The sequence below is a fragment of the Lucilia sericata genome, unplaced genomic scaffold (genome assembly GCF_015586225.1).
Source record: "Lucilia sericata isolate MDLA Ls3-8-SP2 unplaced genomic scaffold, ASM1558622v1 Contig000172F_arrow, whole genome shotgun sequence".
Taxonomy (NCBI): domain Eukaryota; kingdom Metazoa; phylum Arthropoda; class Insecta; order Diptera; family Calliphoridae; genus Lucilia; species Lucilia sericata.
In genome coordinates, this window is record NW_023994201.1 from 251720 (window position 1) to 266468 (window position 14749).

At 31.2% G+C, this 14749-nt stretch overlaps 1 protein-coding gene across 2 annotated transcripts in view; it reads left to right on the top strand.

Annotated features, from left to right (window-relative positions):
• The first annotated feature begins 783 nt into the window (after window positions 1–783).
• Window positions 784–14749, top strand: part of LOC119601506 (acetylcholine receptor subunit alpha-like 1) — a 78943-nt gene continuing 64977 nt past the window's right edge. Inside the window, exon 1 of one of the 2 annotated variants that reach the window (XM_037952466.1) lies at window positions 784–1076. The gene's annotated coding sequence lies outside the window, so the exon portion shown is untranslated. The remainder of the gene's footprint in view (window positions 1077–14749) is intronic. The other variant, XR_005231239.1, reaches the window with a different exon arrangement.

The following is a 14749-nucleotide window of genomic DNA, read 5'->3' on the forward strand; positions in this document are numbered from 1 at the left end:
CCATTGCGAAAAATACACCATTCGGTCTCTGTTTTGTATGTAGTTGCAGCTTCGACTACAATTTGATTCAGTGAAAAGTTTTTGTATGTTGCATTTATAATGCTGGTTTATCTGCGAAGAGCAGCATTGAAATTTTCCGCAGGGAACACTGTTATGCATACAGCATAAAAAATACAAAACACAGCGTACAAGTAAGTTGCAAAGGCGGGGCTAGACCATTGTTTAGATGCCATTTAAAGCCATCTAATACTAAACGCAAAAAAAAATAATAAACAACAATACAAAAAAAAAAAATAACTATAAAAACTTGATAAAAAAAATTAAATAAGAACAAAAATAAAAGCAAACAATACAAATATAACCACCACGAGCACTAGCAAGCACCACAACTAACCACCACCACTACTACTACTTACTACTATTACAACAATAGTAACTTTAAGCATCATTATTACCACAGTACTGTCATTTTAGTCAACTGTCACAGAGCATTGAAAATCTCATCTGTCAGTTGAGTGACATAAAAAGGAATTTTAAAATGATGGAATTGCACTATTTTTAAATTGTAAATTGTACAACTACCAATAACATCAACACTATATACTATTAGCCAAAAAAAATAATAATAACAAAATTATATAAGATACAAACATTATCTGCAGCAACAGCAACAACAATCTGTTCGTACAATAAATTCGACTTAATGCAATCTTTATAATAAACACTGCGACAACATAAAACGAGAAGTGGTAAACACATCTGGACTTTGAAGGTCCAAATAACTAAAAGATAAAATAGAAATAACGCGTTTCGCAGTTCGTTGTAAACGAGTCAAAAATCTTTGTGTCGTGCTTTATTTTCGTTTAATATCGGAATTTATTCAACACCAGGATTGTGCAGAATTTTATACGATACCGCTTAACAGTAAACGCTTACCTACTTCATGTGGCAGAGGTAGGCGGCGTTGGAGGCGGGTTGGCGACTTACACGGTCGTTTGGTTGGCAAACAGGGGAGCAGAAGTCATATTGGCGCAAGGCTGCCATTTGTAGGCAATGCACCGTCTTGCGGAAAGATTGTAAGTACAGTTTCTTCATTTTACATTAGATAAATATTAAATATTATTACAATACAAACACATGCATACAACAAGTCTCAATTAGAACTTATTGCTTTTAAAATAACAATAGCACTTATATTTTTACTATAATTAACCAATTTCAGCAGCTCAAAACCTAATTCCTGATTTCGTTAAAGTTAAAATATTAAAACTGGTTTAGGCTAATTGGTAAATATGAAAAAACTTCCGCAGTCTGAATATTTTTTAACAGCATTCAGTCCCATACCTGATAAATTTGTTTGTATATTTGTGCAAATTCATAATGGAAAACCAGATCTCTTTATAATATTCCATAATTGTCATTGTGTTTGTGCAGGTGAGTGAAAAAGTATTTACCTCTGAGTCAGTAATTCCGTATTGTTTTCTTCATTGTCTATCCATCTAACTGTCTGTCGTCTGTCAGTCAGTCTGGCTTCGTTTAAAAATGGCTACATAAAAAAACATTTGTGTAAATGTAAAAATATAGAAATGTGTGACTATACATAGATCCATACGTATGTATGTATGAATATTATTATGTACGTCTGTGTTTTTATGAATAAAATGATAAAGACAATAAACATTTACGGGTTTTTAAATGTTTGAATCGAGTAACAACCCCAATATAAAAATCTGTTTGTATTTGTTACACAAAATGCATTAAATATTTATTAGCGACATAAGAGAGGGTTTTCTTGCTATACATAGTTACATATTTAAAGTTTTGCTAACTAATTAAACAAGACAAATCAGAGAGTACACCGACATTATCATCATTGTTTAAAACAGCTTGAAGCTGGTAAACAGAAACTGTACGAGACTATGTCCGTCCATAGTGTTTAACATGGGGTTTATATTGAGGTTTAAATTACAGTCTGACTGGGATCATGGATTTATATTCATGTTATATTCAAAGCACAGTAAAACACAATATTTGCTAAATTTAACAATAAAATTTTTCGAAAGACAAATTTATACACTTTTACAAATAAAATAATTTGTTGTAATGCTTAGAGTTCTTATGACTTTTCATATTTCTTGGAATTTTTAAATTTGTCAAATTTTTCAGAATCAGATTTTTGAAATTTTTACCCTGTATGACCGAAATGTCCAACTTTTACCCCCTCGAACATCGGCAGTTCTTGACCGATAGAGCTGAAAATATGTGTCTGGCCTACTATCCAATGGTACTAACCATGGAGCAAATTTCATCCAAATCGATTTTTTGAGTTGAGTTGACCCTTTTCTATGAAACATTAAAATGCTCTATAAAAATATACATTACGTATGTATGTATAAAAAATAAATTCCGAAACTTTTATTATAAATAAACACATTTAAATTTTAAATAAAAATTTTCTTGAATATTGATTATTATAAAAATGCTTATTATACATACAACTTACGCATTACTAAATAATTTAAATTCGGTAGAAAATTATTTGTTTGTAAATATGTATACATATGTATGTATATACAAATACATATGTATATATTAGACCGACTCTCTGTGTATGAAAAGCAAATTCGTGATTTTATTACATCTCTCAAAATTTACCTTCGATTGTTTTATAATGATTCCCAAAATATGTATGTATTTTTTCTAGGAATGTGCCATGAGCCGAACCGAATTCAAATATAGTAAAATTTCTGTATTGTTTTAACAATATCGTTTGATAAAATAAAATATAGGGAATCATTTAAAAATGTAAAGTCGTGTCTCCTTTGGAATATATATGTATATATATTTTTTAAACAATCTTATGACATAACAACCTATACATTTGTATATTGAGAAGGCTAAATCAAGCATCGTTTCTTGTGATTCGGTCTAATATATACATACATATATTTATACCCATTCGCTATCGTACATAAATATTAAATTTAAATTGTTAACATTTCCTTTACATTGATATTTATGATGATTTGCAGATAATGTTTTGGCTACTAACAACAACGACAGTCTGAAGAAAGTATAATACAAAAAACAAAATTAAAAACTGGAAAACTTTACCCGCATCTAAACAGAAATTACGCAAATTTTCTTTTATCAACAATTTTTTCTCTTTTTACATGTTTGTAACCTTTGAACTTTCTGTATCAAGAATGCCAAAATATTAAAAGAATGCTCCGACTTAAAGCAGCACTAAATATGTATGTGAATATATATGTATAAAGGGTGATTACCAGTCTGTTTTATGTAGGGTACAAAATATATTTGTTTTACAAAACAGAAGCCATCAATGTTGTATTAAAGAAAATAATATTTGTTTGATAAAGATAGATTCATATTTTTATTTTTTTTTCTAAAGTCATTTAAAGTTATTTGCCAGCAAAAAAAAGGAACTTATTTCTAACTTTCTTGTGAGTTAGTGTACATACATTTACACATTTCCTTTCATTTGGTTCCATTGCTAAAAAAAACTTTTCACATCTTTTTGTAATACTTTTGAACATGATTCAACATTGTAAAAAATTTAAATGAAGTTGGAATTTCATTTGTAGATGTGAGTAAACGTATGACAGCAGTTTTACAAGAAGTCAATGTATTCCTTTTTTGATAGTATATTCTCACACAATTGATTTAACTTTTTTATGATTTCGTGCAAATCGAAACACATGAACTGTTTATTTAAAAAAGTAAAATATTGCAGATACATAGTTGTAATGTGCAGTGTAATAATTATCACAGAATTAATTCTTTAACTTTAACCCTAAATAATAGATGAAATCAGTAGTTCGAGACAGTCATCACGAACTGCAGGAATGTCTATGTGAGCAAGCATGTTATAAACAACAGCAACAACATGAGGAAGACCATAACTCAATATTTATGCATATCAAATGTTAAAGCAACCAACGTAGATTAAGCCGAGAACAACAGCAAAAACAAATTGAACGAGCCAACTAACGACCAAAAATATCGAACGAAAACGACAACAACAAATTGCTTAAAAACATGTTAAACTTTTTTCGTTTCATTTCGATTTTTTTTGTACATACATTGTATTGTAAATGTATGGGTTGGGATATTTATACGTATTAGAAAAGAATGATGAGTAGGAGAATTTTGAAAGCTGGATTATGTTTATGGGATATATCAAGATACACATAACAACTGTCATTCAACGCACAAAGTAGAGAAAACAAAAATATATTTATTCATATTTTTTATGGCACTTTTGTCGTATTTTTTCTATCTCTTGTTCGTTTTCTTTTACATTTTATTGAAGTAAAAAAATAGAAGTTTATATGGTCGTTTGTAAAAATGTCTGTTTACAATGTCTTCTACATACAATCGATGTGTAAAAAATATTTCCAAAATCGACAACCATCATTGTAAGCGATAAAAAAAGGGATATAATACACATTTTTTATTAAAAAAATATGTATATTTTTGGGGGGCTTTTTTGCAATTCAGCAAAGTATAGTAAAATAAAATTTTAATAAATATATAGCTAGAATAACAAACAGTTTTTCACGCAATTGTTACGCAACATGGACGCTATGATGCCCCAATAAACATTATTCAGAAATGTCTCTTTGTTTACATCGTTAAATAAAAAAATTTGGGGTATGAAAAAAGTTATAATTTTTTAAGGCACTTACATATAGATAGACCTGCTTCCAGCTGTGACACCGATTTTTAAGTCAGAAAAAGTTAACTACGCTCACTCAATATATTTAGCCAGAAATCGTGCCACTATATCCATTCCATTTTGTGACATCTACGAAAATTTTAGTTATAGCAGGTTACGCCAATTTTTATAAAAAATAAAATATTTTTTCAATATAAATCGGAACAGATTTTAAAAATATATCGACTTTGTAACTTTAAATATATACTTCCTTGTTTGTTCTGCTTCTAAAGTCGGGGTGCATCTAGTAATTATTTGTGTATGAAATCTCTGATATAATTTCAATTGTATTAAGATTTATATAATATTGTTCTGAGTTTTTTTTTTTATTATATACTTTTCAAGATGAGAAATTAAATCAATTACTTATAATCCTTAAGAGTCCATCAATAATAGTATAATGTAGCAAATTATATAAATACCAGTTGTACAACCATAAAACACGACTGAGATGTAATGTTCTTCTACGACATCATACATGACCACCGTAAGAAAGAATGATATGTATAATGAAAAACAAAGCAAGAGAAAAAATCTCAGACAAAAAATACACTTTGATGGGTCCAAGAAACGTCCGGGGTAGTAAAATGTGTGTAAATATGTATGTAATGTTAATATCACCACAAGCAAAGCTTTGATGCTACTTACATACATATTTTCCAAACAATCATATATACACATGGCAACACATTAAAAATCCTGTTTTGTGTTTTTTGTTCATCTCTATAAAAAATCTAAAGTATCCGTTTTTATGTTTAATTTATACAAATACACAGTCACATATATTGTATATTTCTATGTATGTATTTTAGTTTGTTCATATACATACATACATATGTATGTACATGTATGTACATATATAATAATAATATGATGATGAGAATATTGTGTAAGTCGTCTGTAAGTTTAGAATGTGTAAACAAATAAGGAAGGGTGCATTGCTATATAAAAAATTTTTACTTCTACGAGTGAATGAATACTTTCATAAGTATGGATTTTTTAGTTTTTCTGTTTAGTTGGCGAACATTCCAACATTTTAACGTTCGTTTGTGTGACTTTTTGTCGTTTGCGAGTATTGATATGAATGTTTAAAGTTGGAGTGCTTGTTCTACTCTGTTCAGTTCTATTTCTTGTTTCTTTCGTTTGTCGTTTCCTGCTGGTGTTAGAGGGAATTGTGGTAGTAGGTAGCAATTAAAGTCAACAACCAACATTATATACGGACGCACATACTATGTATTTATAAATTCTGATATAGTTAGTAAGTTTATGTGCTGGAATATATACAAACATATGTATGTATGTACTTTGTACATATATATGTATATTCTTACTTGTATTCAGGACATTCACTTCCCGCACTACCTATGTATATTTACATATATGTATACATGTATGTACATTAGAGTGCTCCTTAAAAAGTAGGTTTGCTTTGTATTCGTATAACATATTATTATATTAAAAATGTCAAAAATTGCCTAAATTTTTGTAAGAGAGAAACCTACAAATTCGGATACTTACATATGTATCAATAAATTTCTATTTAATAACAAGTACAAATTTATTGATGAAACTAAAAATGTATACAAGTAATTTTTTTTATAAGGACTAAAGAACTATATAATATTTATACATCTAAAGCAAAACTAGTTTTTAAGGGCACCTCTAATGAGAATGGTTGGATGAATATACATACATACATAACTACATACACTTCTGTAGACTAGTTTGGTTAACCAATTTCAGTCAAAACTATTTTTACACACACATACATACATAAATAAAAACATATTTGTATGTATTTATTATGTTTCCTCAGTGGTTTTCCTTGTTGTAATTTAATGAAAATTAAAATTTAAAACGATTCTTTAATGAATTTCATCAAAATGTTACATTTAAAGGATTAACTTTATCAAATAAACATGTATTTACCACCACACAAATCTACACACAAACATACATGTATGTATATACATAGATAGACACACACAATCGTTTTTAACTATGTTCATAAATATAAACTACCAAAAATTCCATAATGATTGTGGTTCTTTAGTTATGGCTCGTTTTGGTTACAGTTTAACTAGAAAAATCCTTAAATTTTATACTTGTACCCATAACAATAATATAATTTGTATTTATAGACATTTTAATAAAGATTCGTTCTCACACAAAAACATACAAACATAGTTAAATAAATATTTACTTTGAATTGCTTTATGTTTTTATACCCACCATCAAAAAAGATGGGGGGTATATTGTTTTTGTCATTCCGTTTGTAACACATTGAAATATTCGTCTAAGACCCATAAAAGTATATATATTCTGGGTCCTTATAAGATTCTAAGACGATCTAGCCATGTCCGTCCGTCTGTCCGTCTGTCCGTCTGTCTGTCTGTCTGTCTGTCTGTCTGTCTGTCTGTTGAAAACACGATAGAGTCCAAATGGAAGCAGCTAGCGAGCTGAAATTTTGCACAGATACTTCTAGTTAATGCAGTTTGTTTGGTATTGAAAATGGGCAATATCGGTCCACAATTTCGCCTAGCCCCCATATAAGGCCCCCTTTAGAAAATGACTTTATCGCTCATAACTAGCTAAGGAAAGAACCAATAGCGGTGAAATTTGGCACAAATATGTTTTATGGGAACCTAAATCTCTTCGTAGAATTTTATAAGGATCGGTCCATAATTGACCCTACCCCCCATATAAAGTCCCCTTCAGAAAATGACTTTATCGCTCATAACTGCCTAAGAAAAGCATCAATAGCGGTGAAATTCGGCACAAACATGTTTTATGGGAACGTAAATCTCTCTGTAAAATTTTATAGGGATCGGTCTATAATTGACCCTACCCCCCATATAAAGTCCCCTTCAGAAAATTAGTTTATCGCTCATAACTTGCTAAGGGAAGATCCAATAGCGGTGAAATTCGGCACAAATATGTTTTATGGGAACCTAAATCTGTTTTTAAAATTTTATAAGGATAGGCTCATAATTGACCCTACCCCCCATATAAAGTCCCCTTCAGAAAATGACTTTATCGCTCATAACTGGCTAAGAGAAGCATCAATAGCGGTGAAATTCGGCACAAACATGTTTTATGGGAACCTAAATCTCTCTGTAAAATTTTATAAGGATCGGTCCATAATTGAACCTACCCCCCATATAAAGTCCCCTTCAAAAATGACTTTATCGCTCATAAGATAAAGAATAGCGGTGAAGAATAGCGGAAGAACCAATAGCGGTGAAATTCGGCACAAACATGTTTCAGGGGAACCTAAATCTCTTTCTAAAATTTTATAAAGATAGGCTCATAATTGACCCTACCCCCCATATAAAGTCCCCTTCAGAAAATGAATTTATCGACCATAACTGGCTAAGAGAAGCATCAATAGCGGTGAAATTCGGCACAAACATGTTCTATAGGAACATAAATCTTTCCGTGGAATTTTATAAGGATAGGCCCATAATTGACCCTACCCCCCATATAAAGTCCCCTTCAGAAAATGACTTTATCGCCCATAACTGGCTAAGAGAAGCATCAATAGCGGTGAAATTCGGCACAAACATGTTTTATGGGAGCATAAATCTCTTCATATAATTTTATATGGATCGGTCCATAATTGACCCTACCCCCCATATAAAGTCACCTTCAGAAAATGACTTTATCGCCCATGACTGGCTAAGAAAAGCATCAATAGCGATGAAATTCGGCACAAACATGTTTTATAAGAATTTAAATCTCTTCGTAAAATTTTATAAGGATCGGTTCATACCCCCAATACAAGGTCCTCTTCAGAAAATGAATTTAATGCTCATTTCTGACCTTAAGAAACATATGTTCATATATATAGCAATAAAATTCGACATAAAAAATTTGTATAGGAACTAAAATCATTTTCTTAAATTTTATGAGGGTGGGTCCATAATTGACCCTACCCCCCATATAAGGTCTCCTTCAGAAAATGACTTTAAGGCACAAACTAGTTTTGTGTGAGCCAAAAGTTCTTTATCAAATTTTATAAGGATCGGTCCTTAATTAGCCCTATCCCCCTTGTAAGGTCTCCTTCAGAAAATGACTTTAAAGCTCATTACTAGCTTAAAACTGCGAGTACTGAGTACGACATGAACAATTTTCGTATTAGCTACAATCTCTCAATAAATTTTATGAGGATCAGTCTGTAATTGACCATACCCCCCTATAAGGTCCCCTTCGGAAAATTACTTTAACGCTCATTACTGACTCAAAAATGCTATTACAGCAGTGAAATTCTACGTAAACAAGTTTTGTACTAGCCAAAAACTATTTATCACATTTTATGGGGATCGGTCTATAACTGACCCCACCCTCCATATAAGGTCCCCCTCAGATAGTAACTGTAACGCTCGTTACTGGCTGTAACGCTCAAATGCGACTACAGCGATGAAATTTCACATAAACAAGTGTTGTATGAGTTTATGGTTATAAATATTGGATCAAACAAAATTAATATTTTTAATTCGGAAGAGCACGGTCCATGCTTAAGCCTTTATTAAATTCCCTCTTCCAAATATTTCCCTGATGTTCATAATAATATCGACATATGATTCAACATAGATCGATAATATCAAATTTTATTTATAAGGATGATTTGATGGTGGGTATATAAGATTCGGCATGGCCGAATATAACACTCTTACTTGTTATTTTTAAGGTCGACATGGGACATTCACACTCCACAATTCACACATCTTAACAACTTAAATTTATTAGTTTTGATTTATGTATGTTTATATAAAAATAAATTTAAGTCGTTTTATAAAAACAGCTTGCAATAGTTACAATTGTATTGTTATTAATGTGTATTTATAAACCGTGCAACCGATAAACTGGCTTTCTAATTAATTTCGGTTTTAGTGGGCCGATTTTTTCAAAATGTTTATTTTCGTTTAGTCACCTTATCTCTCTTTTCTTATTGAAATTGGTTCCTTGAAATTTGAAAAAGTTTATATTGTCTCAATTTATAAAACCAATCTTAATTTATAAAAACCATGTTCAAAAGTCCCTTTTCTAATAAAAAATTAAAATCGTTTTGATAAATATTCTATTTTAATTAATTGAATTTTGGTTTGTCACATTAAATTTATATCAAATTATACTATTTAATTTAAACTCTTATTATCATATTAAGCAATATGGTTGAAGCAAATGCATATAAAATCATATGTAATTATGTATGTGTATACGTCTGTGTTGCAAACATATTTCAAATGCATACATAAGTAGGTTCATATACAGGTAAACCTCGATTTACTCGGTTTGTCGGAGAGAAGAGAAGATTAAAACTTTATATAAATTCTTATATTAAACATACAGAGTTTTGGTCACGTAATTAGAAAAAATTGATGATATTGTTGAATCATGTGATATACAATTCGCGTAAATAAGATATAGCATAAGTCGTGGGTTACCTATAGTTTTATATAATGGGAACGACTTTATAGAAATGTTTTAAACATTTTTTGGTTAATTTACAAAAATAAAATATTCATACACATATAAACTTATAAAGGAGTATTTTTGTGATTTTCCCAAAATTTTTATACTAATGTTAGTAGATGAAAAATTTTCTTCATCCATGTTATTTTCTTGATTTTTCTTATACATACATATGTATATATTAGGCTGGGTCGAAAGAAACCACTTTTGCACAAAGCACTTTATACCTTACGCTATAATGCTGATATTCATAATGAAGTATACCAATCGGCTTAAAATCTTTCAGAGTCGCTTAAGCCATCAGTCCCTAGTTAGTCAATATAAACCTTGCAATCAAAGGACAGGTCGAAATTTTTAAGATAATGCGATAAATTTGGTACTTGCAATAGTTTTTCTCTAGGCGAACCCTATTGATTTTGGTTTAAATAGGTCCCATATTAAATTTAATTTTGTAGAAGCAATTTTAATTATAATAGGGTTTTCTTGAGTCACTTTTATACTATATATTATCTTAATGTGCATTATATTTAAGATTAATCTAAATGTCTTAAAACGACAACATTTTGAAACATGTGAGTTTTACTTCTACTACAGTAGACAATTTCTTAAAGTTATGAAAATGCTTTTTAAACATTTAAACACCTGAGGAAATACATAGTTTGAATAAGAACTAAATAAACTATATTATTATTTTTATAAATTTGTAAGAAATGCTTGCATATAAAAGCATTCTTACAACCTGATATAAAATGTACATAAATATGTACATATATTTTTTTTTTCTTAAAAGATTTTTTCTTATACTCACTCACTCACTCACTTTCCATTTACAGAAAGTAGACTCGTGCAGTATAAATATTATGACTGCTTCAGTGTTCGAACAAATAAAACGAGCAAACAAATACAGTTTGCTGGAGGCTTTAACAAACTCTAGACTAAATTGGACATCCGGTGGCATAATTTTTTCTGTTTCTTTTCATGCACTTGCAACAAAAGTATAACTATTGTAAGAGCAGAAATGCGCTACTACGGAATGAATACAAAAAAAAAAAAAAAAAAAAAAACACTACAACTGAAGGGAAAAACCCTCCGAGGAATAAAAAAGACAGTAACAAATAAATATGATAAAGAAACAGAAGTATAATCAGAATAAGGAAAGACTAGAAATAAGCAATACGACAACGTTTATCTGTAATACTTCGTGATATTAGTTATACAATTCCTCCAGCTCTTCTTATATGTTTGTACGTATGTACATTCATATACTATATATTATTTACAGAAATACATATTTACAAATTTATATATTATATCTTGCACAATACTTCTAAATTTGTAACTATTTAAATGCCAGTTGGCAGACAGTTTTAGCTTGAACAAATCCTTAACATATTGAAATAAAGTGTTGTACATATTTACCATTTTATGTTTCTGTAAGGAAAAAACGAAGTTCTTCATAAAAGCACAATGTTGTCAGGGGATATTTTGGTTGATGCTACTAAAATTTTTTAGTTTAAATAAATTAAATTCATAAACATTTTTAAATTGTATTGAACTTAATTGCATAATTTCAGTCAAAATTATTACCCGGTATTTATAAATGCTTTATAAAGTTATTGATGGTTTATTATAGGAATTTTGTATGGAAATAGTTAGTATGTATGGTTTTAACACATTCGCGTGTTATGAATATATTAATTGGTATAATTATTTTATTTGTACCGAAATTTATCGAGATATTAGTGTTGATATGTGAAATTTTTTTATCGAGATACAGGTATATTTAACATAATTATGAGCTCAAAGGACATTTTCTGGGGGTTCTGTTGTATGGGGACCAGGTGAAATAATGGGCCGATTTTAAAATGCCACCCGTACCTTGTGCACAAGGTTTACATGGACAGCCAGCCAGCCAGACGGACGGACATAGTTTACTCAACTCAGAAAATGATTCTAAGCCGATTGGTATACTTTAAGGTGGTCCAGCTCACGAACGGCTATCTCTGGACTTAAAATGGTGGCGTGTCATAATGTCCAATGTCATAATGTCCATAGACGTTATGACGCACTAAATTGAGTCATAATGTCCATGGACGTTATGACAATTTCAAAAGTGTTACAATGTCCATGAGCAATGGGACATAAAGTCCATGGATTTCAAAGAGTCCATTTATCAAAAAAGGCTTAATTTAGCGAAGCCGGTGTTCGAAATACCCCAGAGTTTGAAACCCCTGCGCCCGGCCGAAGGCCGGCTATCCAGGACACTTTTTAATAGGAGTCCAAAATGTAGCAATTACCAAATTTAGGAGCAATTCTTTTCGGGATAAGAGCGTCCCTATCTTAAATTTTAAACAAATTTTCCAATACATTTCTGATTTCAAAGTGTCACAATGTCCATGGACATTATGACATTTTAACAAGTAAGAGTGTTATATTCGGCCATGCCGAATCTTATATACCCACCATCAAATCATCCTTATAAATAAAATTTGATATTATCGATCTATGTTGAATCATATGTCGATATTATTATGAACATCAGGGAAATATTTGGAAGAGGGAATTTAATAAAGGCTTAAGCATGGACCGTGCTCTTCCGAATTAAAAATATTAATTTTGTTTGATCCAATATTTATAACCATAAACTCATACAACACTTGTTTATGTGAAATTTCATCGCTGTAGTCGCATTTGAGCGTTACAGCCAGTAACGAGCGTTACAGTTACTATCTGAGGGGGACCTTATATGGAGGGTGGGGTCAGTTATAGACCGATCCCCATAAAATGTGATAAATAGTTTTTGGCTAGTACAAAACTTGTTTACGTAGAATTTCACTGCTGTAATAGCATTTTTGAGTCAGTAATGAGCGTTAAAGTAATTTTCCGAAGGGGACCTTATAGGGGGGTATGGTCAATTACAGACTGATCCTCATAAAATTTATTGAGAGATTGTAGCTAATACGAAAATTGTTCATGTCGTACTCAGTACTCGCAGTTTTAAGCTAGTAATGAGCTTTAAAGTCATTTTCTGAAGGAGACCTTACAAGGGGGATAGGGCTAATTAAGGACCGATCCTTATAAAATTTGATAAAGAACTTTTGGCTCACACAAAACTAGTTTGTGCCTTAAAGTCATTTTCTGAAGGAGACCTTATATGGGGGGTAGGGTCAATTATGGACCCACCCTCATAAAATTTAAGAAAATGATTTTAGTTCCTATACAAATTTTTTATGTCGAATTTTATTGCTATATATATGAACATATGTTTCTTAAGGTCAGAAATGAGCATTAAATTCATTTTCTGAAGAGGACCTTGTATTGGGGGTATGAACCGATCCTTATAAAATTTTACGAAGAGATTTAAATTCTTATAAAACATGTTTGTGCCGAATTTCATCGCTATTGATGCTTTTCTTAGCCAGTCATGGGCGATAAAGTCATTTTCTGAAGGTGACTTTATATGGGGGGTAGGGTCAATTATGGACCGATCCATATAAAATTATATGAAGAGATTTATGCTCCCATAAAACATGTTTGTGCCGAATTTCACCGCTATTGATGCTTCTCTTAGCCAGTTATGGGCGATAAAGTCATTTTCTGAAGGGGACTTTATATGGGGGGTAGGGTCAATTATGGGCCTATCCTTATAAAATTCCACGGAAAGATTTATGTTCCTATAGAACATGTTTGTGCCGAATTTCACCGCTATTGATGCTTCTCTTAGCCAGTTATGGTCGATAAATTCATTTTCTGAAGGGGACTTTATATGGGGGGTAGGGTCAATTATGAGCCTATCTTTATAAAATTTTAGAAAGAGATTTAGGTTCCCCTGAAACATGTTTGTGCCGAATTTCACCGCTATTGGTTCTTCCGCTATTCTTCACCGCTATTCTTTATCTTATGAGCGATAAAGTCATTTTTGAAGGGGACTTTATATGGGGGGTAGGTTCAATTATGGACCGATCCTTATAAAATTTTACAGAGAGATTTAGGTTCCCATAAAACATGTTTGTGCCGAATTTCACCGCTATTGATGCTTCTCTTAGCCAGTTATGAGCGATAAAGTCATTTTCTGAAGGGGACTTTATATGGGGGGTAGGGTCAATTATGAGCCTATCCTTATAAAATTTTAAAAACAGATTTTGGTTCCCATAAAACATATTTGTGCCGAATTTCACCGCTATTGGATCTTCCCTTAGCAAGTTATGAGCGATAAACTAATTTTCTGAAGGGGACTTTATATGGGGGGTAGGGTCAATTATAGACCGATCCCTATAAAATTTTACAGAGAGATTTACGTTCCCATAAAACATGTTTGTGCCGAATTTCACCGCTATTGATGCTTTTCTTAGGCAGTTATGAGCGATAAAGTCATTTTCTGAAGGGGACTTTATATGGGGGGTAGGGTCAATTATGGACCGATCCTTATAAAATTCTACGAAGAGATTTAGGTTCCCATAAAACATATTTGTGCCAAATTTCACCGCTATTGGTTCTTTCCTTAGCTAGTTATGAGCGATAAAGTCATTTTCTAAA